The following is a 27304-nucleotide window of genomic DNA, read 5'->3' on the forward strand; positions in this document are numbered from 1 at the left end:
TTTTGTTAGTCCATAACAAGTAAGTAAAGTCTATATTATACACACCACTTTGTGGATCCATATTTTCGATACCATCTCAAATCCTTAGTTGCGTTATATACCCAATGGTATATGCTCCCAATTGGAAATTTTTTAAATCTACAGACATTTTTATGCAATTTCGAAAAACTTAATTTACGATTTATTAATCGAAAGATATGTATTAGAGGTATAGGAAAAGTTGATTTTTACTCATTTTTACATTTGCAGTGCCGATTTTATAAGGAAATGGGGGTATTTTGGCTATATTAACCCAATTCGGAAAAACAATAATATGGGAGCTATATCTAAATCTCAAACGATTTCAATCAAATGTAGCACCCTAGAGTATAATGCTAATTGTACTCCTTGTGCAAAATTTCAAGTAAAACTCTAGCTTATATATAAATATGTTAAGTCCATATCGGGTGAAAGATATATATGGGAGCCATATTTAAATCTGAACCGATCAATAGTGTCCTATTCTGATCCAAAACAGAAACTTGTGTCAGTCGATTAGAATAAAATTGCGACCTGGACTTTTATTACAAAAATGTGTTCACAGACGCACGGACAGAGGGACATCGACTCAGGGACCGATACCCCATGTGTCTATCTCGCCAACATTTAGTTGTTACAAACATATGCACTACACTTCTATCAAAAGTTATGATTAATATTGTTTAATTAATATTAGCCTATGACTAAAGTTTTAAAAAATATTCAATGTAAAACGGTCAAAAGGCTTTGTTCGGTTAAAGTGGTCTAAGTAATTTTTAGCCATGTTCTAAAGGGTGATTTGTTAAGAGCTTGATAACTTTTTTTAAAAAAAAACGCATAAAATTTGCAAAATCTCATCGGTTCTTTATTTGAAACGTTAGATTGGTCCATGACATTTACTTTTTGAAGATAATTTCATTTAAATGTTGACCGCGGCTGCGTCTTAGGTGGTCCATTCGGAAAGTCCAATTTTGGGCAACTTTTTCGAGCATTTCGGCCGGAATAGCCCGAATTTCTTGGGAAATGTTGTCTTCCAAAGCTGGAATAGTTGCTGGCTTATTTCTGTAGACTTTAGACTTGACGTAGCCCCACAAAAAATAGTCTAAAGGCGTCAAATCGCATGATCTTGGTGGCCAACTTACCGGTCCATTTCTTGAGATGAATTGTTCTCCGAAGTTTTCCCTCAAAATGGCCATAGAATCGCGAGCTGTGTGGCATGTAGCGCCATCTTGTTGAAACCACATGTCAACCAAGTTCAGTTCTTCCATTTTTGGCAACAAAAAGTTTGTTAGCATCGAACGATAGCGATCGCCATTCACCGTAACGTTGCGTCCAACAGCATCTTTGAAAAAATACGGTCCAATGATTCCACCAGCGTACAAACCACACCAAACAGTGCATTTTTCGGGATGCATGGGCAGTTCTTGAACGGCTTCTGGTTGTTCTTCACTCCAAATGCGGCAATTTTGCTTATTTACGTAGCCATTCAACCAGAAATGAGCCTCATCGCTGAACAAAATTTGTCGATAAAAAAGCGGATTTTCTGCCAACTTTTCTAGGGCCCATTCACTGAAAATTCGACGTTGTGGCAGATCGTTCGTCTATTCATGATGAAATGTCAAAGCATACTGAGCATCTTTCTCTTTGACACCATGTCTGAAATCCCACGTGATCTGTCAAATACTAATGCATGAAAATCCTAACCTCAAAAGAATCACCCTTTATTATCATTATTTTGAGATCGTAAATACTAAAAAAATATAATAAATATGATTTTAAGACCGAAAACAAGGGTAGTTCTATCTTATACGGGGTTTGAGAAATTTCAAAAACAAAACTTTGAACTTGCTTCCTGTAAAATTCACTTTTTAGACTTAGCGTACTTTGAATGAAGCAGTCGATATATCAGATATACATGGACGAAAAAGACTGTCTGAGTGTAAAAATTATATGTTTCGAACTCAAATTTGTTAACACAATATTTTTAAGTGAAAGCATATAATGTTAATAAACTTGCTTAACATGTTTGGGAAATATATGTTAATATGTTGGAACATATTATGTTTGGGACATAAAATGTTTGTAAATATAATACGCTTGGATTTGCATCCAATTATATTAATATTAATTTAGAAATAACCTATAAACATATATGTTTTTAGAAAGAGAGACCCAGAGAGTATGAAGCAAATAAAATAATGGAAGAAACCAATTGGCGCCTTGAAAATATATATCCACAAAGACCACTTCATTAATTTTTTACCAGTGTATGCCTGAAGTGAAACGTAATATGTTTTAACAATACAAACAATATTTTGTTTCGACCAATTCTGAAGCACATTTTGTGTTTGGGGCATATGTTACAAAAGCGAGTTTCTTGAGCGTACGTTTGATGAGAATTTTATGATTTCCCTAGAAAAATGCTTCTTATAGATTATATTTGCAAATTTTAAATTCAGCTTCGTTAGCCATACAATTTTAACTGTACTTTTGGATGAAATATGTCTCACTATATGAAAATAAGTCATTATATGTGATCGTTGGCTGTTGGTATGATCCAAAATAAAAATGAACCAATACCAGTTTTGTAACAAAAGAAAAGTAATTTCCACCGCGTATGGAGGGGAAGAAGATTTGAAACATTTTGTATCTGCATGACCCATTTTGCACTTTATCTTCTCAATATACAAACAATTTAGAAATATTTATTAGAATTCATAATTTCAAAAAAAAATTACACTGCACCTCCCGGACGGAGGATCGAACCACGTACCATCAGTTTTCAAAACGCGAGTATTATGCACTGAGCCACATAGCCAACATCCGTACTACTAACCAAATATGACTTTGTTCACCATTATGTGTATTTGTATACAAATACATACAAGCATGTGTTCTATTTATAGAATAGTTTCAAAAACAAAAGCTAACACATATTTCCAAGAAGTAGAATTAAATTTATCTAACTACAGGGTGATTCATGTTCAATTAATTAATTTTAAAAAGGTGGTCTTCGAAATAATGCACATTAAAAGTTTAGTATGGACATATATTAAAGAATTAAATTACGTAGTTAAACTAACGCTAAATTTAACTTATTTTTATTGCACAAAAATATTTGTTTGTAAATAAATTGTTTATTTTTTTTCAAAATTTTCTACAGCCCAATGAAATTTTCCGTTTTTGTCTCAAGTTTTATGAACTAAACTTAGGTATATAGTTCATTGACCGTACATATAAGTTCAATATGAACTAATTCAGAAGAAAATTTTCATATGATTCCCGCAAAAATAGTAAGAACGAATTACTTTATGGTTAAAAGGTCATGGTTTTTGTTCGTTAATTTTAGTTCATTTTTCTTCTATGAGAGGATGTAATTTCGTGAAGTGTAGTTAAAAAGTACTCCAGGGTATTAAATTCTACCTATAGTACAGTTTACCTTTTTCTGTGTATACTCTGTATTATACAGGTAAACTGTATATATACTATAGTATTATCGAGAATTTACGTATTCTTGTTAAATTTGGACATAAACGCACGCATCAATTGAGTAAAATTTAGTTTAGAATTAATTATTTTAAAAACCAAAACTAACTGCAGAAAGCGAACAAACAATCCGACTATTGAAATAAACTTTTCTACGCTGGTGTTTCGCAGGTGAAAATCAAAAAATTTGTTGTTACTTTTCTTTACTGTGCTAAAAAGTCGTAATGTTTACAATTGGTGTTCAAAGAGTAAAGGTTGTATTAACGAATTTGTACATCGGTTCATTGGTTTTGTATTACGAAATAAATAGAAATTGAATTGAAAAATAGTTAATAGCTCGACTATTTTTCGCTTAGTGTATGTTATGTTTTGGACTTGATAGTTTGGACAATTTCTTCGATGTTATGTTTCGATTAGAAAATATTTATTGTTGTTTTGCACCTGTAATTTAGGTTTGGAAACACGATCATAGTACCGACTAGGGCTTTCATTCGGGATCGATTTTTAAAAATCCCGGGATTCGGGATTTCAAAATATTGAATCCCGGGATTTTTCGAGATTTTTTTCGGGATCCCAAAATTTTTGGGATTCTTTAAATATTTTAAGTAATAACAATCTACAGCGCCAAAAAATTATTGTACATTAAACCAATTTAGATTAATTAAATTTTTTTTACAACAAAAGAACATAAGAGTAAATTAAAAAGCAATTTTAAATTGCTATCATACTTAACGAACACATAGTCCCACTCAACATTGTGAAGAAAAGAAAAACAAAAATTTTATGACAAAAATAAATAAAAAAGCCATTTCATATCGCTATCTTACTCAGCAAACATTTTAAGGATTAAGTTAGATTAGGCGTATTTTCGTATACTTGTGATAATCCTTTTGTACTTCGATTTAAGTAAAAATATCACAGCGTCCAAATTTTTGTCAGATAATCGCGATCTTGTCATATTTTCGACGGACCTTTTATCATTGCTTTTTATTTTATGTGGCACGAATTCCATTTCACATGAACTCATTATTCAAAGGTCCTTCTCGTTTATTTCGATTTTTGATGAAATTGTGCTCTTTAGTATACCTCATGTATAATAAATTCTTACTCAAGATGTACCATAAAAGTTTATTAACTCAATTTGTCGTTTGTGAAATCTAAGGGCCGTTTACACTGAGTGAAGACTCCAATGAGTGTACACAGGAAAAAATATCACAAAAATTTGTCCAATAAAAATTTAGTAGAAGTTTAAAATTTCAATTAATAAATTAATTGAAACAATTAACTTTTCAATCAAGATAGAAACATCAAGTAAATTACGCCACTGTTTGAAAATTTTTAATTTTTTAATTAAAAAGGTAATTTATACAATTAAATTAAAATAAACTGGCAAGAAAAAGTAATGGAACATTTTTTTTTTAATTTTTAATTCAAAATTTATTTAAAACAATGAATTTAATATTTTCTTGATTAAAGACATTTCAATTAAAAAATTAATTGGATCAATTAATTTCCTGATATAATCAGAATTTTTTTTTGCGTATGTTCGATTTTTCACCAAAACTCGTAAATAACCATGCAAAAATATGTATGGTAATGAGGATATTTTTAGCATAGCTTGCATTGAAATGATATATAACATTGATTACGCTTAATTTCATATTTAAAAATTGAAACGTAATCTTTGGAAAAGATCCAAAACAGTACATAGTACACCCAGAAAAAAGGGTCTTCGAAACTTAAGGACAAAATGTTCATCAATTTAGTTTAGCCATTTTATTTCCATTAAGTTAAATATTTGTGTGAAATAATAAAATTTACTTGTTTCAGTAAAAAATCCTAAACTGAAAGCAGTTAGGAAAAGTTAATTAACTAGATTAAGGCATGGAATTTTACTAATACTGTTTTGTTCGCTTGGTATAAGAATTTACTACTGAACAAGAAATTTTTTTTCACTGATAACAAAGCATTCGTAAAAACAAAACCGAACTAAACCCTAGTTTCCTTAAATTTAGTAAAATTTCTTATAAAATGACAATTCTGACTTTCTTTATTATAAAGGGTGATTCTTTTGAGGTTAGGATTTTCATGCATTAGTATTTGACAGATCACGTGGGATTTCAGACATGGTGCCAAAGAGAAAGATGCTCAGTATGCTTTGACATTTCATCATGAATAGACTTACTAACGAGCCACAACGTCGAATTTTCAGTGAATGGGCCCTAGAAAAGTTGGCAGAAAATCCGCTTTTTTATCGACAAATTTTGTTCAGCGATGAGGCTCATTTCTGGTTGAATGGCTACGTAAATAAGCAAAATTGCCGCATTTGGAGTGAAGAGCAACCAGAAGCCGTTCAAGAACTGCCCATGCATCCCGAAAAATGCACTGTTTGGTGTGGTTTGTACGCTGGTGGAATCATTGGACCGTATTTTTTCAAAGATGCTGTTGGACGCAACGTTACGGTGAATGGCGATCGCTATCGTTCGATGCTAACAAACTTTTTGTTGCCAAAAATGGAAGAACTGAACTTGGTTGACATGTGGTTTCAACAAGATGGCGCTACATGCCACACAGCTCGCGATTCTATGGCCATTTTGAGGGAAAACTTCGGAGAACAATTCATCTCAAGAAATGGACCGGTAAGTTGGCCACCAAGATCATGCGATTTGACGCCTTTAGACTATTTTTTGTGGGGCTACGTCAAGTCTATAGTCTACAGAAATAAGCCAGCAACTATTCCAGCTTTGGAAGACAACATTTCCGAAGAAATTCGGGCTATTCCGGCCGAAATGCTCGAAAAAGTTGCCCAAAATTGGACTTTCCGAATGGACCACCTAAGACGCAGCCGCGGTCAACATTTAAATGAAATTATCTTCAAAAAGTAAATGTCATGGACCAATCTAACGTTTCAAATAAAGAACCGATGAGATTTTGCAAATTTTATGCGTTTTTTTAAAAAAAAAAGTTATCAAGCTCTTAACAAATCACCCTTTAGAAAGCTTATCATACATACGAATAACTCTTGGCATAGATAAATATTTTAGTTCATTCGTACTAATAAGTATTCAATCCTTTCAAAACTTAAGGAAAAACACTGTTAGAATATAGGAAATTTTCCTATATTTCTTTTGTCTACCTGTAATCGATACCTGTCATCGATGTATCGATATGTTTGCGCGTGGGTTGTTTTTTAGTTGGAATCGCGTTGTTATGGTATACGGAGAGATTGTTAAAAAATAATGTAGTAAAATAATTTAATAACAAATAAAATATATAAAATATTTGTTATTTTAAATTAGTGAGAACATTTTTCGTTTTTTGAAAATTATTAAATAACAAACAATGAGACAATTTTCGTGATGGTGTATAAAGGAAAAAACACCAGCAGAATAACAACCCCTTCATTCGTTTTTATTTTGGAATGTTCAATTATCAGGTAATATTCAGTGACGCTATCCTTTTGTGAAAAAATTGGTTTATGATTTTTTTCATATTTGTAGGTATTGAAAGAAGGACAAACTCGTTAGGCAGCAACTTATTAAAAGTGGAATTTGGAAATAGTGGAATAATAAACTAATATTTCAAGACCAGTCGATGCTGTTGATACTTAATAAATATATTTAATATATTAATATAACATGTCTTTTATTGAAGAAAAAATCACTATATAAATAAATAAAATTGTATTTAAAAACGAAGGTAAGCAGTTCTAATGTTGAAGTAAATGGATTACCACAAATATTTAAGATTTGTCCAAATGAATGAAAAAAAGTTCAATAAAATCATTCCATATATGAATTCAATTCAGTTAATTTTTTTCATTCTGTAGTATAGTGGTACATGAATATATGAAAATGTAAACTAATATATGGAATGCATTCTACGTAATTTATACGAAAATCACATGGTTCAAACAAATAAAAATGTATTTGGCGCTATACGAAGTTCAACTTTCTTCACAATGAGTTCATTTTAACTTAATGAAGGGGTCACTTTTTTCTGGATGTACCACCCTATAAATAAAAAATGTAGTATAAATGTATATTTGATATAATCCATTAAGAAAAATGGAGACAAGTACTTGATGTTTTCTCAATAAAAAAACTGACGTCGAAATTCATTACTTCCCATAAATCCAACATGAAATTATGTGAAATTCCCCATACATGGAACGTATGAATCGTCCTGTATAGAAAGTGGAATAAAAAGTATGAACCACCCTGTGAAAACGGTGAAAATAAAGAACGAAATGTGAACATGTGGCAACATAGCCAAGTAACGGATTGTCGCCAAAATGTACGCAAAACATATTATGTGGTTCAAAGTATGCGTTCCATATAAGAAATAGAATATATGTAAGAAAATCATGTAAATCGGACCAAAATCGGAAATACATATATGATAGATATTCTTGTCGACGCATGTATGTAACAAAAACGTAGCATTTTTACTGTCGCCAAAGTATGCGTTTCACATACATATATATATATATATATATATATATATATATATATATATATATATATATATATATATATATATATATATATATATATACATATATATATATATATATATATATATATATATATATATATATATATATATATATATATATATATATATATATATAAATATATATATATATATATATATATATATATATATATAATTCCAGTGTGAAATCAAGATTTTATGTGTGAACGCAAATTTATATTCAAGTGTGAACGCGAAACTCAAGTGTGAACGCAAAATTTTACAATGTGAACGACAATCTTAAGTGTGAACAGCAAAACCTTAACAAATGTATCTTTAAGCGTAAGCCCTCTTTCATGTTATAATCGATTATTTAGTATTCGATAATCGATTACTATACTTCATATTTGAAGCTTTACTTTTAATTTCGTGTTTTTATGACGATCATCTTTATTTCGCGTGTGTTTTTGCAAATATTTACTTTAATAAATAACCCGTATAATTCATTCCAATAAAAAAATAATAATAATAGTGAAAATTATATTTCATTCTAATTTACATATGTATTTTCTTTTCAAACAAATAAATAAATCTTATTTATGCACAAAATACATATTAGTGTTGTGTTTTATGGCTTCATGGTGTTTGTATAGTGATTAATGTTGTTGTTTTTTTTTTGGGCATTTGTGCTTCAATTACATCAATCCTTTCCCATATTTCGCAAGATCGTTGCCAAGATGGTGGTGGATCTGCATTAACTAATTCTTTTAACGCAGCTAGCTCTCGACGCAAACGAACAATTTTTCCACCCCTTCTGTGATTTGGCTTTTGTGTCGGTGGTATCCGAGTCAATTTTTCTTCTACCGCTCGCTGCTGTCTTTTTAAATAATTTTCGATGCATAGCTTCTTTGGGCCTACGTTCAACGCAGCTGGAGTAGCTTCCTCTTTTGGCACCAGCTTTTGGTCCGATACGGGCAGGATCGCCATGTAAAGTTTGATTTTTAATTGTTGTGTTGATGTGGATTTATGGAATTGTGTATGTTGTTTTGAAATTTAGTACACCTGCCTAAGTGGTTTGCCGGCGCTTAATAACGCCAAGGGTCGCATGTTGTCTGAACCGCCCTAAAGAGAAAAATATATCTCATTAGTCAAAGTCGTTGTTAGGCGCAATTATAAAGAAAAAACAAAAAAAGTCCATAACGATTCATTGTCCGTGCTAAACTTGCGCTGTGTGGGTTGATAACTGAAATTTATTAATCGTCTGTGCCGCCACCTATTAACATATATTTACATATATTACTAATAATAAAATTTTCAATTGGCTCTGATTCCTTATAATTGCGCCTAACAACGACTTTGACTAATAAGATATAGGTGTCTCTACTTATTTGTCTTGCCAAACGATTTTGTCACAGTACACTCTGTTAATAAACTGTAACGGTTCATACACCTGTTAACATACATTTACATATAATACTAATAATAAACGACTTTGACTAATAAGATATATGTTTCTCTTTAGGGCGGTTCAGACAACTTGCTGCCGTATACAACAAAGCGACAAACGATTCATTGCGCTTGCGTGGGTTGATAACCCGAATGAAAATTGTAAGCTCCACTGAAATTTATGAATCGTCTGTGCCGCCACCTGTTAACATATATTTACATATAATACTAATAATAAAATTTTCAATTGGCTCTGATTCACCAAACCCGGAGATGGACTTTTTTTTGTTTTTTTCCTTATAATTGCGCCTAACAACGACTTTGACTAATAAGATATATGTTTCTCTTTAGGGCGGTTCAGACAACTTGCGGCGTATACAACAAAGCTAAAAACGATTCATTGCGCTTGCGTGGGTTGTGTGGGTTGATAACCCGAATGAAAATTGTAAGCTCCACTGAAATTTATGAATCGTCTGTACCGCCACCTGTTAACATATATTTACATATAATACTAATAATAAAATTTTAATTGGCTCTCATTCACCAAAACCGGAGATGGACTTTTTTTGTTTTTTCCTTATAATTGCGCCTAACAACGACTTTGACTAATAAGATATATGTTTCTCTTTAGGGCGGTTCAGACAACTTGCGGCCGTATACAACAAAGCGAAACGATTCATTGTCCGTGCTAAACTTGCGCTGTGTGGGTTGATAACCCGAATGAAAATTGTAAGCTCCACTGAAATTTATGAATCGTCTGTGCCGCCACCTGTTAACATATATTTACATATAATACTTATAATAAACTTTTCAATTGGCTCTGATTCACCAAAAACGGAGATGGACTTTTTTGTCGTTGTTAGGCGCAATTATAAGGAAAAAAACAAAAAAGTCCATCTCCGTATACAACAAAGCGACAAACGATTCATTGCGCTTGCGTGGGTTGATAACCCGAATGAAAATTGTAAGCTCCACTGAAATTTATGAATCGTCTGTGCCGCCACCTGTTAACATATATTTACATATAATACTAATAATAAAATTTTCAATTGGCTCTGATTCACCAAAACCGGAGATGGGCTTTTTTTGTTTTTTTTTTCTTTATAATTGCGCCTAACAACGACTTTGACTAATAAGATATAGGTGTCTCTACTTATTTGAAAATTGTAAGCTCCACTGAAATTTATGAATCGTCTGTGCCGCCAGCTGTTATTTACATATAATACTAATAATAAAATTTTCAATTGGCTCTGATTCACCAAAACCGGAGATGGACTTTATTTGTTTTTTTTTCTTTATAATTGCGCCTAAAAACGTCTTTGACTAATAAGATATAGGTGTCTCTACTTATTTGTCTTGCCAAACGATTTTGTCACAGTACACTCTGTTAATAAACTGTAACAGACACCTGTTAACATATATTTACATATAATACTAATAATAAAATTTTCAATTGGCTCTAATTCACCAAAACCGGAGATGGACTTTTTTGTTTTTTTTTTCTTATAATTGCGCCTAACAACGACTTTGACTAATAAGATATATGTTTCTCTTTAGGGCGGTTCAGACAACTTTCGACCGTATACAACAAAGCGACAAACGATTCTTTGCGCTTGCGTGGGTTGATAACCCGAATGAAAATTGTAAGCTACACTGAAATTTATGAATCGTCTGTGTCGCCACCTGTTAACATATATTTACATATAATACTAATAATAAAATTTTCAATTGGCTCTGATTCACCAAAACCGGATATGGGCTTTTTTGTTTTTTTCTTTATAATTGCGCCTAACAACGACTTTGACTAATAAGATATAGGTGTCTCTACTTATTTGTTTTGCCAAACGATTTTGTCACAGTACACTCTGTTAATAAACTGTAACATAAATTTCAGTGGAGCTACCCTGTGTAGTGGAGCTCAACACCACCTAATTGCGATTCTCTAGTTTTGGAGTCACCTGGTTGAGGCAATACAAGCCAATTGTAACAGGTGGCGGCACAGACGATTCATAAATTCCGGAGATGGACTTTTTTGTTTTTTTTTTTTTTTTTCTTATAATTGCGCCTAACAACGACTTTGACTAATAAGATATATGTTTCTCTTTAGGGCGGTTCAGGATTATTATTTCAACCGTCGAACGGAACGGACGTGTTTTTTTTAATAGCGGATAACATCATCGTAATAAGTACCTACTACGAATTTCAAGTGTGGTGGGATATTAGGCCACCATGCAGAGAAATTCAAAGACATCCACTGGGTTGCTAACTTCAGGGCCCAGTGGGCGGGTATCGACTGAAGTTATAAATTTGGGCAATGACCAAGAGTTAGGCCCAATTACTCGACCTGTAGACGGGTCGACAGGTGGCGACAATGTGACAAGTCGGACCTTTTCCAAGGTAACGGCATCAAAAGGAGGTAATCCCTCACGAAAGAGATTCAAAGAACGCAGAAATGCTTTGTTTATCCTAAAGAAATTAGGATCAGTCGACCCAAGCACGTTGTCGGCTAAACAAAGCGATTCCTTAAAATGGGCTCAAGGAATTCTTGAGGCTGGAAAAAGGGAACGATCACCGGATGAGCTGCCATCCTCCAAAAGGGATCAACGATCGTTTGCCTCAGTTCCTAAAGACAGCCTTGTGATGGCTATCATAAATAAAGGAGCATTGGACGGTATGGTTCCAAAGCAAAAATGGGGGGAAATTGAGAATGCTTTGTCTGGCGTCTACTCACAGGTGCTGGAAAAGTTTCCCGGCCCAGATCCTCGACACCAAGAGGCTGGTTGGTATCAAGGACGATTTAAGCTAGTCGCATTTGAGGACCAGAGGTCTATAGAATGTTTTAAAGCTGCTCTGATATTAATTGGTGAAATTTGGGAAGGAGCTGCTCTAGCGTTAGTCGAGAAGAAAGACATACCGGCTAGACCAAGAGCACATGCGTGGATACCTGCAAACCCTCCTGACCCTGAATCTATTTTAAATAGACTGAAACAATGCAATCCAGATCTTCCAACAGCTGATTGGAAGGTTGGCCGTTTGGATGAAGTGGATGGGCCAAGACGGCATGCAGTGTTTATATTGAACACTCAGTCTTTGCCACATCTAGCAAAGTCCCAGGGCCGTGTATGTTATGGCTTTCATTATATTCAAATGAAGGTGTATAAAAACGATCAGCTAAAGGATTCAGAAATGGACAAGCCTCTGTCTGAATCAGAAGTAAGCGGATTCTCTTGCGAAGTCGAGGGGGATACCAAGACATTTGAAGACATGGATAGATACCGTATGCGTGAGGAGGCTTCTACTGCCTCAGAACTCACCAAAGTTGAACCTATGGTTATTGCGAGAGTCACCGATATCTCTGAAGAGGACATTCTTGATGACTCGATTGAAGCGGCTGATGTGACGGTTGTTGAAAATCTCGATGGTCCTACGGATCCTCCAGATAAATCTTCATCAGTGTAAGGCTGCATGTGCTGCCTTAAAAGTTCTCCTGATGAAAGGGGACATAGATATAGTTCTTATAAAGGGTGATTCTTTTGAGGTTAGGATTTTCATGCATTAGTATTTGACAGATCACGTGGGATTTCAGACATGGTGTCAAAGAGAAAGATGCTCAGTATGCTTTGACATTTCATCATGAATAGACTTACTAACGAGCAACGCTTGCAAATCATTGAATTTTATTACCAAAATCAGTGGCAGAAAATCCGCTTTTTTATCGACAAATTTTGTTCAGCGATGAGGCTCATTTCTGGTTGAATGGCTACGTAAATAAGCAAAATTGCCGCATTTGGAGTGAAGAGCAACCAGAAGCCGTTCAAGAACTGCCCATGCATCCCGAAAAATGCACTGTTTGGTGTGGTTTGTACGCTGGTGGAATCATTGGACCGTATTTTTTCAAAGATGCTGTTGGACGCAACGTTACGGTGAATGGCGATCGCTATCGTTCGATGCTAACAAACTTTTTGTTGCCAAAAATGGAAGAACTGAACTTGGTCGACATGTGGTTTCAACAAGATGGCGCTACATGCCACACAGCTCGCGATTCTATGGCCATTTTGAGGGAAAACTTCGGAGAACAATTCATCTCAAGAAATGGACCGGTAAGTTGGCCACCAAGATCATGCGATTTGACGCCTTTAGACAATTTTTTGTGGGGCTACGTCAAGTCTAAAGTCTACAGAAATAAGCCAGCAACTATTCCCGCTTTGGAAGACAACATTTCCGAAGAAATTCGGGCTATTCCGGCCGAAATGCTCGAAAAAGTTGCCCAAAATTGGACTTTCCGAATGGACCACCTAAGACGCAGCCGCGGTCAACATTTAAATGAAATTATCTTCAAAAAGTAAATGTCATGGACCAATCTAACGTTTCAAATAAAGAACCGATGAGATTTTGCAAATTTTATGCGTTTTTTTTTAAAAAAAAGTTATCAAGCTCTTAACAAATCACCCTTTACAAGAACCATATGTTTATAAAAACAAAATATGTGAATTAAGTACTCCGGGGTTCAAACTATTGCAGTATACTGGTAATGATGTAAATCGAGCCTGTATTATTGCTAAAAACGAGCTCAATTTGTTTCTGCTTCCTTCAATGTGCAATAAAGACACTGTCGTTGCAAGTTTAGAAATAGCCAAATGCAAATATTGGGTATCTTCGGTCTACATGGGACATGACAGGGAGATGCCTCCATATGCCGTTAAGACCTTAGTGGAGGAGTCACTGAAAACAAAGACGAAACTCATTATGGGATGCGATGCGAATGCACATCATAGTATATGGGGAAGTAGTGATACTAATGCAAGGGGAGAGTCGCTAATAGAGTTTATTTTGCGTACTAATCTGGTAGTTTGCAACAAGGGAGATGTCCCAACCTTTGTCACTAAAAACAGGCAAGAGGTTTTGGACATCACCTTGGCCTCGCAAGAACTGAATGAAATGATATCTGAGTGGCAGGTTTTAAGTGAACACAGCTTCTCAGATCATCGCTACATCAGTTTCAAATTTGATGTTCATATCACCAAGATCATATTTCCGCCAAATGTTAGGAAAGCTGACTGGAATAGGTATAGGGAATCGTTCAATATGATGATACCGGAAATAACAGAGACAAATATGAGAAATGTGCAAGATATCGAACACGCAGTGGAGCGGATTACTAAGGCCTTCAACATCTCACTGAAAGCTGCATGCCCTAGAGGAAAGCCAAGGGGGAAACATCGACCACCATGGTGGTCTACGGAATTAAGTAATATGAGGAAATCGTGCAGGAAGCTCTTTAACAATGCAAAGTCCACCAGAGCCCCTGAGGACTGGGACGCTTACAAGAAGAATCTGAGAGGATACAAGCGAGAACTGAGAAAGGCTCAGCATAACTCTTGGAATGCTTACTGCAGCAATATTGAGAATACGTCCGAGGCTTCCAGACTACGGAAGGTTCTAGCATCCACCAACTCCGCTCCAGGTTTCATTAAAACATCGGAGGGCAATTGGACAACGTCCAGTGAGGAGACGCTGGAGGTACTATTGGACACACATTTTCCTGGAAATCAGACGGTTGAACCATGTACTGGCGGTGCCACAGTTGCTCAGCGGTCGTTTCCTGTCGAGGAAATTGTATCGGAAACTAGAATAAGATGGGCGCTAAATAGCTTTGGACCATTCAAATCCCCTGGACCTGATGGAATTACTCCGGCGGAGTTACAAGCTGTAACTGACAAAATTATCCCCTGGTTGTCGGTGATATATAAAGGATGTATCAACTTATCATATATCCCAGGAAAGTGGAGGGAAACAAAAGTCGTTTTCATACCTAAAGCGGGAAAAGCCTCTCACTCGGGGGCGAAGGATTTCCGACCAATCAGCTTATCCTCATTCCTACTTAAGACTCTGGAGAGGATGATAGATATTTATCTTAGAACTAGCATCGATTCAAGTTTGTTCTCGAAACGACAGCATGCATACTCGAAGGGCAGGTCTACTGAGACCGCACTACATGAACTAGTCAGCTTTATTGAAAGCTCACTATCTGTCAAAGAATACACAATCGTGGCGTTTCTAGACATCGAAGGGGCGTTCAATAATGTCCATCCGAGCTCGATATTAAATGGACTGACAACTCTGAATGTTGATCCATGTATACTCAGGCTGTTAGACGAACTGCTAATGAAGAGACGTATTTCAGCCACACTAGGACAAGCAAACATACAAAAGTATGTGAACAGAGGCACTCCTCAAGGAGGAGTTCTATCACCTCTTCTTTGGAATGTTGCTATAAACGACCTTCTAGTTTCCCTAGAAAAAGAAAGGATACAAGTGGTGGCATACGCAGATGATGTGGCGCTAGCAGTCAGGGGAAAATTCCCATCAACAATTAGAGATATTATACAGAGAGCCCTCCGGATGACTGAGAAATGGGCGAAAGATAATGGTCTTGGGGTAAATCCTGCAAAGACAGAAATAGTCATGTACTGCAAAGATCGCAAAACTCCCACGGTTAGGCCCATTTCCTTAGGGGGTATTGAAATTCCCTTTAGGGAGTCTGCAAAATACCTTGGCGTTATTTTGGACAGGAAGCTGAACTTTAAGCTTAATATTGAAGAAAGGGCGAGGAAAGCAACGGTAGCTTTATACTCGTTCAAAAAGGCAATGGGGAAAAAGTGGGGACTAAAGCCAAAAATTGTACATTGGCTATACACGGCAGTGGTTAGACCTATAATGCTATATGGTGTTGTAGTCTGGTGGCCGGCACTTCACCAGCCGACAAGTTTAGACAAAGTTCAGCGTATGGCGTGCTTGTGTATCTCAGGTGCATTCAGCAAGACAGGAACAAACTCCCTTAATGTCATACTGCATCTATGGCCTTTAGACATTTTGGCCAAACAGTCAGCTGCAACAACGGCTGTGCGGTTGCGCGAGCTATCGCTGTGGTCGGAAAAAAGTTACGGTCACAGTTCGGTCCTCAAAATAATGCCAGATGTGCCTAACGTAGTGGATTACACTTTGGCGAGTCCACTTTTCGACAAAAAGTTTGAGACTCTAATCCCCAACAGTGAGGCGTGGTGTACACGGACCCCGGGGAATATAAGATATATAGATTTCTACACTGATGGCTCCAAATTGGATGGCCAAGTGGGTTTCGGAGTATATTCTAAAGATCTGGAACTTCGAATAGCGAAAAGATTACCTGATCACTGTAGTGTTTTTCAGGCTGAAATATTAGCAATAAGAGAGGTGGCGAATTGGCTGAGAAGTAATGTTCCAAAAAATGTGGGCATTAATATATACTCAGACAGTCAACCTGCAATAAAATCCTTGGACTCTGTGTTCCTCAACTCGAAAACGGCCATCGATTGCCGCAAATCTCTCAATCAGATGGCTGAGCAGTACAATATTCACCTAATATGGGTGCCTGGCCATAGGAACATACCGGGGAACTGCGAAGCGGATGAGTTGGCAAGGCTAGGGACTACCTTACATATTCCAGGGGAACTAGAATTTGTTGGTATGCCCCTAGCTACCTGCAAGCTCATGCTGCGTGAGAAGGCTGTTATGATGGCAAATGTTCGATGGGAGAATTGCAAGGGTTGTAACGACACCAAGCAAATATGGCCCCATTTCAACTTAAACCGCACACTAGATATGCTAATGTTCTCGAGACGTCAGATATCACTCCTGATATCTGCTATAACGGGTCGCTGCCTGATAGGAGATTTTGCAAAAACTATTGGCGCGAAGTATAATGACTATTGTATGAGCTGTCATGATGCGGAGGAAAAAGAATCAATTAAACACCTCTTGTGTGAGTGTCCTGCATTTTGTGTAAAGCGCAAGCAACTTTTAGGAGCATATAGCTTCAGATTACTGGCGGATCTGGAAAACGTTAACTTAAGCAGTCTGCTAATATTTTTGGAACAATCTGGTTGGTTCAACAAAGAAAAATAATCAAGAAGGTTCAGCGGTTAAAACTAGAAGTGCCCATATGTAATAGGTACTTTTAGTTAATGTGGTATCACAATGGACTGAATAGTCTAAGTGAGCCTGAATCTTAATAGGGCTGCCACTTTAAACTAACCTAACCTAGGGCGGTTCAGACAACTTGCGCCCGTATACAACAAAGCGACAAACGATTCATTGTCCGTGCTAAACTTGCGCTGTGTGGGTTGATAACCCGAATGAAAATTGTAAGCTCCACTGAAATTTATGAATCGTCTGTACCGCCACCTGTTAACATATATTTACATATAATACTAATAATAAAATTTTAATTGGCTCTCATTCACCAAAACCGGAGATGGACTTTTTTTGTTTTTTTTTCCTTATAATTGCGCCTAACAACGACTTTGACTAATAAGATATATGTTTCTCTTTAGGGCGGTTCAGACAACTTGCGGCCGTATACAACAAAGCGAAACGATTCATTGTCCGTGCTAAACTTGCGCTGTGTGGGTTGATAACCCGAATGAAAATTGTAAGCTCCACTGAAATTTATGAATCGTCTGTGCCGCCACCTGTTAACATATATTTACATATAATACTAATAATAAAATTTTCAATTGGCTCTGATTCACCAAAACCGGAGATGGTTTTTTTTTTTCTTTATAATTGCGCCTAACAACGACTTTGACAAATAAGACATAGGTGTATCTACTTATTTGTCTTACCAAACGATGAATCGTTTGTCGCTTTGTTGTATACGGCCGCAAGTTGTCTGAACCGCCCTAAAGAGAAGCATATATCTTACTAGTCAAAGTCGTTGTTAGGCGCAATTATAAAGAAAAAAGCCCATCTCCGGTTTTGGTGAATCAGAGCCAATTGAACATTTTATTATTAGTATTATATGTAAATATATGTTAACAGGTGTCTGAACCGTTACAGTTTATTAACAGAGTGTACTGTGACAAAATCGTTTGGCAAGACAAATAAGTAGAGACACCTCCCAATAAACACAGGATGAGCGTTTTTCAAATGCAACAACTTTTCGGTTTGAGGGTAAATATAATTTTCAACATAAATTCAACTTGACTTGAAACAGCTCATCTTCAATACATCTTCAAATTTTTTGCGAATTACTTCCAATTTGCCAAAATGTTGACGAAATATTTGAAAAGGTGTTGGAGATAATATTAGAAAACAACGAAAAAACATGTGGTTTTCAATACTTGTTTGTGCAACGAAGTTTGTGGTCAATTGGAAGAAATAAAAAACTTGGAAAATTTTAGACAAAAAACTGAATTTACTCCAAATAGTTTCTAATAATAGGTAAGTGAAAATAAAAAAAAATTAAATGAAACTTTAAGGAAGACACTAAATATATATCTCTTTGCCGAAAACTAAAATTATGGATTCTAAGTTCTTGAAACATTAAAAAGCTGACCGATAAAAAATGTTGGACAATTAACTGGAACTGATTCAAATAGTTTACAATAATTGTTTATAATAATAGTTTATAATAATAATCTTATTGCTGAAAACTAAAATATTTTGATGTTGCATTCTTGAAACCTTAAGAGGTTGACCGATGAAAATAATGGTGGCTTATCGAAAAGAGAAAGTTTCCATAAATCGAAGTGCAACGAATTAAACTTGGTATTTATGCTTTTCCATATCAACAACTACTACATGTTAATTCGCATCACATCGATCTTTTAATTTACCTCGCATCATCGGTTTAATTTGTTATTTTGCGAATTGAAATTACTGGAAATTTATTCTAACTCACTGGTTATCAAGTTCCTTGCGAATTGCCCGAATTTTAATGAGTTTTACAACAATTTTGTGACACCAACGCTATTGAGGAAATCGAATTTTGTGGTTTTCAATACATTTTGTGCCACGAAGTGGAGATGGACTTTTTTGTTTTTTTTTTTCCCTTATAATTGCGCCTAACATTGAAAATTTTATTATTAGTATTATATGTAATATATGTTAACAGGTATATATATGTGACAAAATCGTTTGGCAAGACAAATAAGTAGAGACACCTATATCTTATTAGTCAATGTCGTTGTTAGGCGCAATTATAAAGAAAAAAACAAAAAACCCATCTCCGGTTTTGGTGAATCAGAGCCAATTGAAAATGTTATTATTAGTATTATATGTAAATATATATTAACAGGTGGCGGCACAGACGATTCATAAATTTCAGTTATCAACCCACAAAGCGCAAGTTTAGCACGGACAACGAATCGTTTGTCTGAACCGCCCTAAAGAGAAACATATATTTTATTAACATATATTTACATATAATACTAATAATAAAATTTTCAATTGACTCTGATACACCAAAACCGGAGATGGACTTTTTTGTTTTTTTTTATAATTGCGCCTAACAACGACTTTGACTAATAAGATATATGTTTCTCTTTAGGGCGGTTCAGACAACTTGCGGCCGTATACAACAAAGCGACAAACGATATATATATATATATATAAGAAAACGATATATATATATATATAAGAAAAAAAAAAAAAAAAAACCCATCTCCGGTTTTGGTGAATCAGAGCCAATTGAAAATATTATTATTAGTATTATATGTAAACATATGTTAACAGGTGGCGGCACAGACGATTCATAAATTTCAGTGGAGCTTACAATTTTCAAATAAGTAGAGACACCTATATCTTATTAGTCAAAGTCGTTGTTAGGCGCAATTATAAAAAAAAAAAAAAAAAAAAGTCCATCTCCGGTTTTGGTGAATCAGAGCCAATTGAAAATTTTATTATTAGTATTATATGTAAATATATGTTAACAGGTGGCGACAGACGATTCATAAATTTCAGTGGAGCTTACAATTTGCATTCGGGTTATCAACCCACACAGCGCAAGTTTAGCACGGACAATGAATCGTTTGTCGCTTTGTTGTATACGGCCGCAAGTTGTCTGAACCGCCCTAAAGAGAAAAATATATCTCATTAGTCAAAGTCGTTGTTAGGCGCAATTATAAGAAAAAAAAACAAAAAAAGTCCATCTCCGGGTGTGGTGAATCAGAGCCAATTGAAAATTTTATTATTAGTATTATATGTAAATATATGTTAACAGGTGGCGGCACAGACGATTCATAACAACGACGCCTAAAACGACTTGCCTCAACCAGGTGACTCCAAAACTAGAGAATCGCAATTAGGTGGTGTTGAGCTCCACTACACAGGGTAGCTCCACTGTAATTTATGTTACAGTTTATTAACAGAGTGTACTGTGACAAAATCGTTTGGCAAGACAAATAAGTAGAGACACCTATATCTTATTAGTCAAAGTCGTTGTTAGGCGCAATTATAAAGCAAAAAACAAAACAAGCCCATATATATAACATAAATTTCAGTGGAGCTACCCTGTGTAGTGGAGCTCAACACCACATAATTGCGATTCTCTAGTTTTGGAGTCACCTGGTTGAGGCAATACAAGCCAATTGTAACAGGTGGCGGCACATGTTAACAGGTGGCTGAACCGTTACAGTTTATTAACAGAGTGTACTGTGACAAAATCGTTTGGCAAGACAAATAAGTAGAGACACCTCCCAATAAACACAGGATGAGCGTTTTTCAAATGCAACAACTTTTCGGTTTGAGGGTAAATATAATTTTCAACATAAATTCAACTTGACTTGAAACAGCTCATCTTCAATACATCTTCAAATTTTTTGCGAATTACTTCCAATTTGCCAAAATGTTGACGAAATATTTGAAAAGGTGTTGGAGATAATATGAGAAAACAACGAAAAAAACATGTGGTTTTCAATACTTGTTTGTGCAACGAAGTTTGTGGTCAATTGGAAGAAATAAAAAACTTGGAAAATTTTAGACAAAAAACTGAATTTACTCCAAATAGTTTCTAATAATAGGTAAGTGAAAATAAAAAAAAATTAAATGAAACTTTAAGGAAGACTCTAAATATATATCTCTTTGCCGAAAACTAAAATTATGGATTCTAAGTTCTTGAAACATTAAAAAGCTGACCGATAAAAAATGTTGGACAATTAACTGGAACTGATTCAAATAGTTTATAATAATTGTTTATAATAATAGTTTATAATAATAATCTTATTGCAGAAAACTAAAATATTTTGATGCTGCATTCTTGAAACCTTAAGAGGTTGACCGATGAAAATGATGGTGGCTTATCGAAAAGAGAAAGTTTCCATAAATCGAAGTGCAACGAATTAAACTTGGTATTTATGCTTTTCCATATCAACAACTACTACATGTTAATTCGCATCACATCGATCTTTTAATTTACTTGCATCATCGGTTTAATTTGTTATTTTGCGAATTGAAATTACTGGAAATTTATTCTAACTCACTGGTTATCAAGTTCCTTGCGAATTGCCCGAATTTTAATGAGTTTTACAACAATTTTGTGACACCAACGCTCTTGAGGAAATCGAATTTTGTGGTTTTCAATACATTTTGTGCCACGAAGTACGTGGTCAGTTGGAAGAAATACAAAAACTGATTCACAAAAACCGGAGATGGACTTTTTTGTTTTTTTCCTTATAATTGCGCCTAACATTGAAAATTTTATTATTAGTATTATATGTAAATATATGTTAACAGGTATATATATGTGACAAAATCGTTTGGCAAGACAAATAAGTAGAGACACCTATATCTTATTAGTCAATGTCGTTGTTAGGCGCAATTATAAAGAAAAAAACAAAACCCATCTCCGGTTTTGGTGAATCAGAGCCAATGGAAGTGGAGCTTACAATTTTCAAATAAGTAGAGACACCTATATCTTATTAGTCAAAGTCGTTGTTAGGCGCAATTATAAAAAAAAAAAAAAACATCTCCGGTTTTGGTGAATCAGAGCCAATTGAAAATTTTATTATTAGTATTATATGTAAATATATGTTAACAGGTGGCGGCACAGACGATTCATAAATTTCAGTGGAGCTTACAATTTTCATTCGGGTTATCAACCCACACAACCCACGCAAGCGCAATGAATCGTTTGTCGCTTTGTTGTATACTGCAGTAAGTTGTCTGAACCGCCCTAAAGAGAAACATATATCTTATTAGTCAAAGTCGTTGTTAGGCGCAATTATAAGGAAAAAAACAAAAAAAGTCCATCTCCGGTTTTGGTGAATCAGAGCCAATTGAAAATTTTATTATTAGTATTATATGTAAATATATGTTAACAGGTGGCGACAGACGATTCATAAATTTCAGTGGAGCTTACAATTTTCATTCGGGTTATCAACCCACACAGCGCAAGTTTAGCACGGACAATGAATCGTTTGTCGCTTTGTTGTATACGGCCGCAAGTTGTCTGAACCGCCCTAAAGAGAAAAATATATCTCATTAGTCAAAGTCGTTGTTAGGCGCAATTATAAGAAAAAAAAAACAAAAAAAGTCCATCTCCGGGTTTGGTGAATCAGAGCCAATTGAAAATTTTATTATTAGTATTATATGTAAATATATGTTAACAGGTGGCGGCACAGACGATTCATAACAACGACGCCTAAAACGACTTGCCTCAACCAGGTGACTCCAAAACTAGAGAATCGCAATTAGGTGGTGTTGAGCTCCACTACACAGGGTAGCTCCACTGTAATTTATGTTACAGTTTATTAACAGAGTGTACTGTGACAAAATCGTTTGGCAAGACAAATAAGTAGAGACACCTATATCTTATTAGTCAAAGTCGTTGTTAGGCGCAATTATAAAGCAAAAAACAAAACAAGCCCATATATATAACATAAATTTCAGTGGAGCTACCCTGTGTAGTGGAGCTCAACACCACATAATTGCGATTCTCTAGTTTTGGAGTCACCTGGTTGAGGCAATACAAGCCAATTGTAACAGTTGGCGGCACATGTTAACAGGTGGCTGAACCGTTACAGTTTATTAACAGAGTGTACTGTGACAAAATCGTTTGGCAAGACAAATAAGTAGAGACACCTCCCAATAAACACAGGATGAGCGTTTTTCAAATGCAACAACTTTTCGGTTTGAGGGTAAATATAATTTTCAACATAAATTCAACTTGACTTGAAACAGCTCATCTTCAATACATCTTCAAATTTTTTGCGAAATTGGAAGTACCAATTTGCCAAAATGTTGACGAAATATTTGAAAAGGTGTTGGAGATAATATGAGAAAACAACGAAAAAACATGTGGTTTTCTATAATTGTTTGTGCAACGAAGTTTGTGGTCAATTGGAAGAAATAAAAAACTTGGAAAATTTTAGACAAAAAACTGAATTTACTCCAAATAGTTTCTAATAATAGGTAAGTGAAAATAAAAAAAATTAAATGAAACTTTAAGGAAGACACTAAATATATATCTCTTTGCCGAAAACTAAAATTATGGATTCTAAGTTCTTGAAACATTAAAAAGCTGACCGATAAAAAATGTTGGACAATTAACTGGAACTGATTCAAATAGTTTATAATAATTGTTTATAATAATAGTTTATAATAATAATCTTATTGCAGAAAACTAAAATATTTTGATGCTGCATTCTTGAAACCTTAAGAGGTTGACCGATGAAAATGATGGTGGCTTATCGAAAAGAGAAAGTTTCCATAAATCAAAGTGCAACGAATTAAACTTGGTATTTATGCTTTTCCATATCAACAGCTACTACATGTTAATTCGCATCACATCGATCTTTTAATTTACCTCGCATCATCGGTTTAATTGTCAAAGTCGTTGTTAGGCGCAATTATAAAAAAAAATAAAATAAACCATCTCCGGTTTTGGTGAATCAGAGCCAATTGAAAATTTTATTATTAGTATTATATGTAAATATATGTTAACAGGTGGCGGCACATACGATTCATAAGTTTCAGTGAAGCTTACAATTTTCATTCGGGTTATCAACCCACACAACCCACGCAAGGCGCAATGAATCGTTTGTCGCTTTGTTGTATACGGCCGCAACCGCCCTAAAGAGAAACATATATCTTATTAGTCAAAGTCGTTGTTAGGCGCAATTATAAGGAAAAAAACAAAAAATTTTATTATTAGTATTATATGTAAATATATGTTAACAGGTGGCGGCACAGACTATTCATAAATTTCAGTGGAGCGCAAGTTTAGCACGGACAATATATATATATATATATATATATATATATATATATATATATATATATATATATATATATATATATATATATATATATATATATATTATATATATATATATATATATATATATATATATATATATATATATATATATATATATATATATATATATATATATATATATATATATATATATATATATATATAATATATATATATATATATATATATATATATATATATATATATATATATATATATATATATATATATATATATATATATATATATATATATATATATATATATATATATATATAAAGGGTGATTTGTTAAGAGCTTGATAACTTTTTTTTTTTTAAAAACGCATAAAATTTGCAAAATCTCATCGGTTCTTTATTTGAAACGTTAGATTGGTCCATGACATTTACTTTTTGAAGATAATTTCATTTAAATGTTGACCGCGGCTGCGTCTTAGGTGGTCCATTCGGAAAGTCCAATTTTGGGCAACTTTTTCGAGCATTTCGGCCGGAATAGCCCGAATTTCTTCGGAAATGTTGTCTTCCAAAGCTGGAATAGTTGCTGGCTTATTTCTGTAGACTTTAGACTTGACGTAGCCCAAAAAAAAATAGTCTAAAGGCGTCAAATCGCATGATCTTGGTGGCCAACTTACCGGTCCATTTCTTGAGATGAATTGTTCTCCGAAGTTTTCCCTCAAAATGGCCATAGAATCGCGAGCTGTGTGGCATGTAGCGCCATCTTGTTGAAACCACATGTCAACCAAGTTCAGTTCTTCCATTTTTGGCAACAAAAAGTTTGTTAGCATCGAACGATAGCGATCGCCATTCACCGTAACGTTGCGTCCAACAGCATCTTTGAAAAAATACGGTCCAATGATTCCACCAGCGTACAAACCACACCAAACAGTGCATTTTTCGGGATGCATGGGCAGTTCTTGAACGGCTTCTGGTTGCTCTTCACTCCAAATGCGGCAATTTTGCTTATTTACGTAGCCATTCAACCAGAAATGAGCCTCATCGCTGAACAAAATTTGTCGATAAAAAAGCGGATTTTCTGCCACTGATTTTGGTAATAAAATTCAATGATTTGCAAGCGTTGCTCGTTAGTAAGTCTATTCATGATGAAATGTCAAAGCATACTGAGCATCTTTCTCTTTGACACCATGTCTGAAATCCCACGTGATCTGTCAAATACTAATGCATGAAAATCCTAACCTCAAAAGAATCACCCTTTATATATATATATTGTCCGTGCTAAACTTGCGCTCCACTGAAATTTATGAATCGTCTGTGCCGCCACCTGTTAACATATATTTACATATAATACCAATAATAAAATTTTCAATTGGCTCTGATTCGCCAAAACCGGAGATTGACTTTTTTGTTTTTTTCCTTATAATTGCGCCTAACAACGACTTTGACCAATAAGATATATGTTTCTCTTTAGGGCGGTTCAGACAACTTACTGCAGTATACAACAAAGCGACAAACGATTCATTGCGCTTGCGTGGGTTGTGTGGGTTGATAACCCGAATGAAAATTGTAAGCTTCACTGAAACTTATGAATCGTCTGTGCCGCCACGTGTTAACATATGTTTACATATAATACTAATAATAAAATTTTCAATTGGCCACAGATGGACTTTTTTTGTTTTTTCCTTATAATTGCGCATAACAACGACTTTGACTAATGAGATATATTTTTCTCTTTAGGGCGGTTCAGACAACTTGCGGCCGTATACAACAAAGCGACAAACGATTCATTGCGCTTGCGTGGGTTGTGTGGGTTGATAACCCGAATGAAAATTGTAAGCTTCACTGAAACTTATGAATCGTATGTGCCGCCACCTGTTAACATATATTTACATATAATACTAATAATAAAATTTTCAATTGGCTCTGATTCACCAAAACCGGAGATGGTTTATTTATTTTTTTTTATAATTGCGCCTAACAACGACTTTGACAATTAAACCGATGATGCGAGGTAAATTAAAAGATCGATGTGATGCGAATTAACATGTAGTAGCTGTTGATATGGAAAAGCATAAATACCAAGTTTAATTCGTTGCACTTTGATTTATGGAAACTTTCTCTTTTCGATAAGCCACCATCATTTTCATCGGTCAACCTCTTAAGGTTTCAAGAATGCAGCATCAAAATATTTTAGTTTTCTGCAATAAGATTATTATTATAAACTATTATTATAAACAATTATTATAAACTATTTGAATCAGTTCCAGTTAATTGTCCAACATTTTTTATCGGTCAGCTTTTTAATGTTTCAAGAACTTAGAATCCATAATTTTAGTTTTCGGCAAAGAGATATATATTTAGTGTCTTCCTTAAAGTTTCATTTAATTTTTTTTATTTTCACTTACCTATTATTAGAAACTATTTGGAGTAAATTCAGTTTTTTGTCTAAAATTTTCCAAGTTTTTTATTTCTTCCAATTGACCACAAACTTCGTTGCACAAACAATTATTGAAAACCACATGTTTTTTCGTTGTTTTCTCATATTATCTCCAACACCTTTTCAAATATTTCGTCAACATTTTGGCAAATTGGTACTTCCAATTTCGCAAAAAATTTGAAGATGTATTGAAGATGAGCTGTTTCAAGTCAAGTTGAATTTATGTTGAACATTATATTTACCCTCAAACCGAAAAGTTGTTGCATTTGAAAAACGCTCATCCTGTGTTTATTGGGAGGTGTCTCTACTTATTTGTCTTGCCAAACGATTTTGTCACAGTACACTCTGTTAATAAACTGTAACGGTTCAGACACCTGTTAACATATATTTACATATAATACTAATAATAAA

At 34.6% G+C, this 27304-nt stretch overlaps 3 long non-coding RNA genes across 3 annotated transcripts; 2 read left to right on the plus strand and 1 right to left on the minus strand.

Moving 5' to 3' along the window:
• Window positions 1-20681: 20681 nt before the first annotated feature.
• On the plus strand, window positions 20682-21558 carry LOC142223693 (uncharacterized). Its single transcript, XR_012718859.1, has 2 exons — window positions 20682-21266; window positions 21358-21558. It is a non-coding gene; the product is annotated as an uncharacterized LOC142223693 (long non-coding RNA).
• Window positions 21559-23571: 2013 nt separating this feature from the next.
• Window positions 23572-24027, plus strand: LOC142223813 (uncharacterized). The gene is made up of 2 exons (XR_012718909.1): window positions 23572-23655; window positions 23746-24027. It is a non-coding gene; the product is annotated as an uncharacterized LOC142223813 (long non-coding RNA).
• A 2462-nt stretch (window positions 24028-26489) lies between these two features.
• Window positions 26490-27024, minus strand: LOC142226011 (uncharacterized). The gene is made up of 2 exons (XR_012719565.1): window positions 26862-27024; window positions 26490-26771 (listed from the first exon to the last, which is right to left on the minus strand). It is a non-coding gene; the product is annotated as an uncharacterized LOC142226011 (long non-coding RNA).
• Between the last annotated feature and the right edge of the window lie 280 nt (window positions 27025-27304).

The sequence above is a fragment of the Haematobia irritans genome, chromosome 2 (assembly GCF_050003625.1).
Source record: "Haematobia irritans isolate KBUSLIRL chromosome 2, ASM5000362v1, whole genome shotgun sequence".
In the NCBI taxonomy this organism is placed as follows: Eukaryota; Metazoa; Arthropoda; class Insecta; order Diptera; family Muscidae; genus Haematobia; species Haematobia irritans.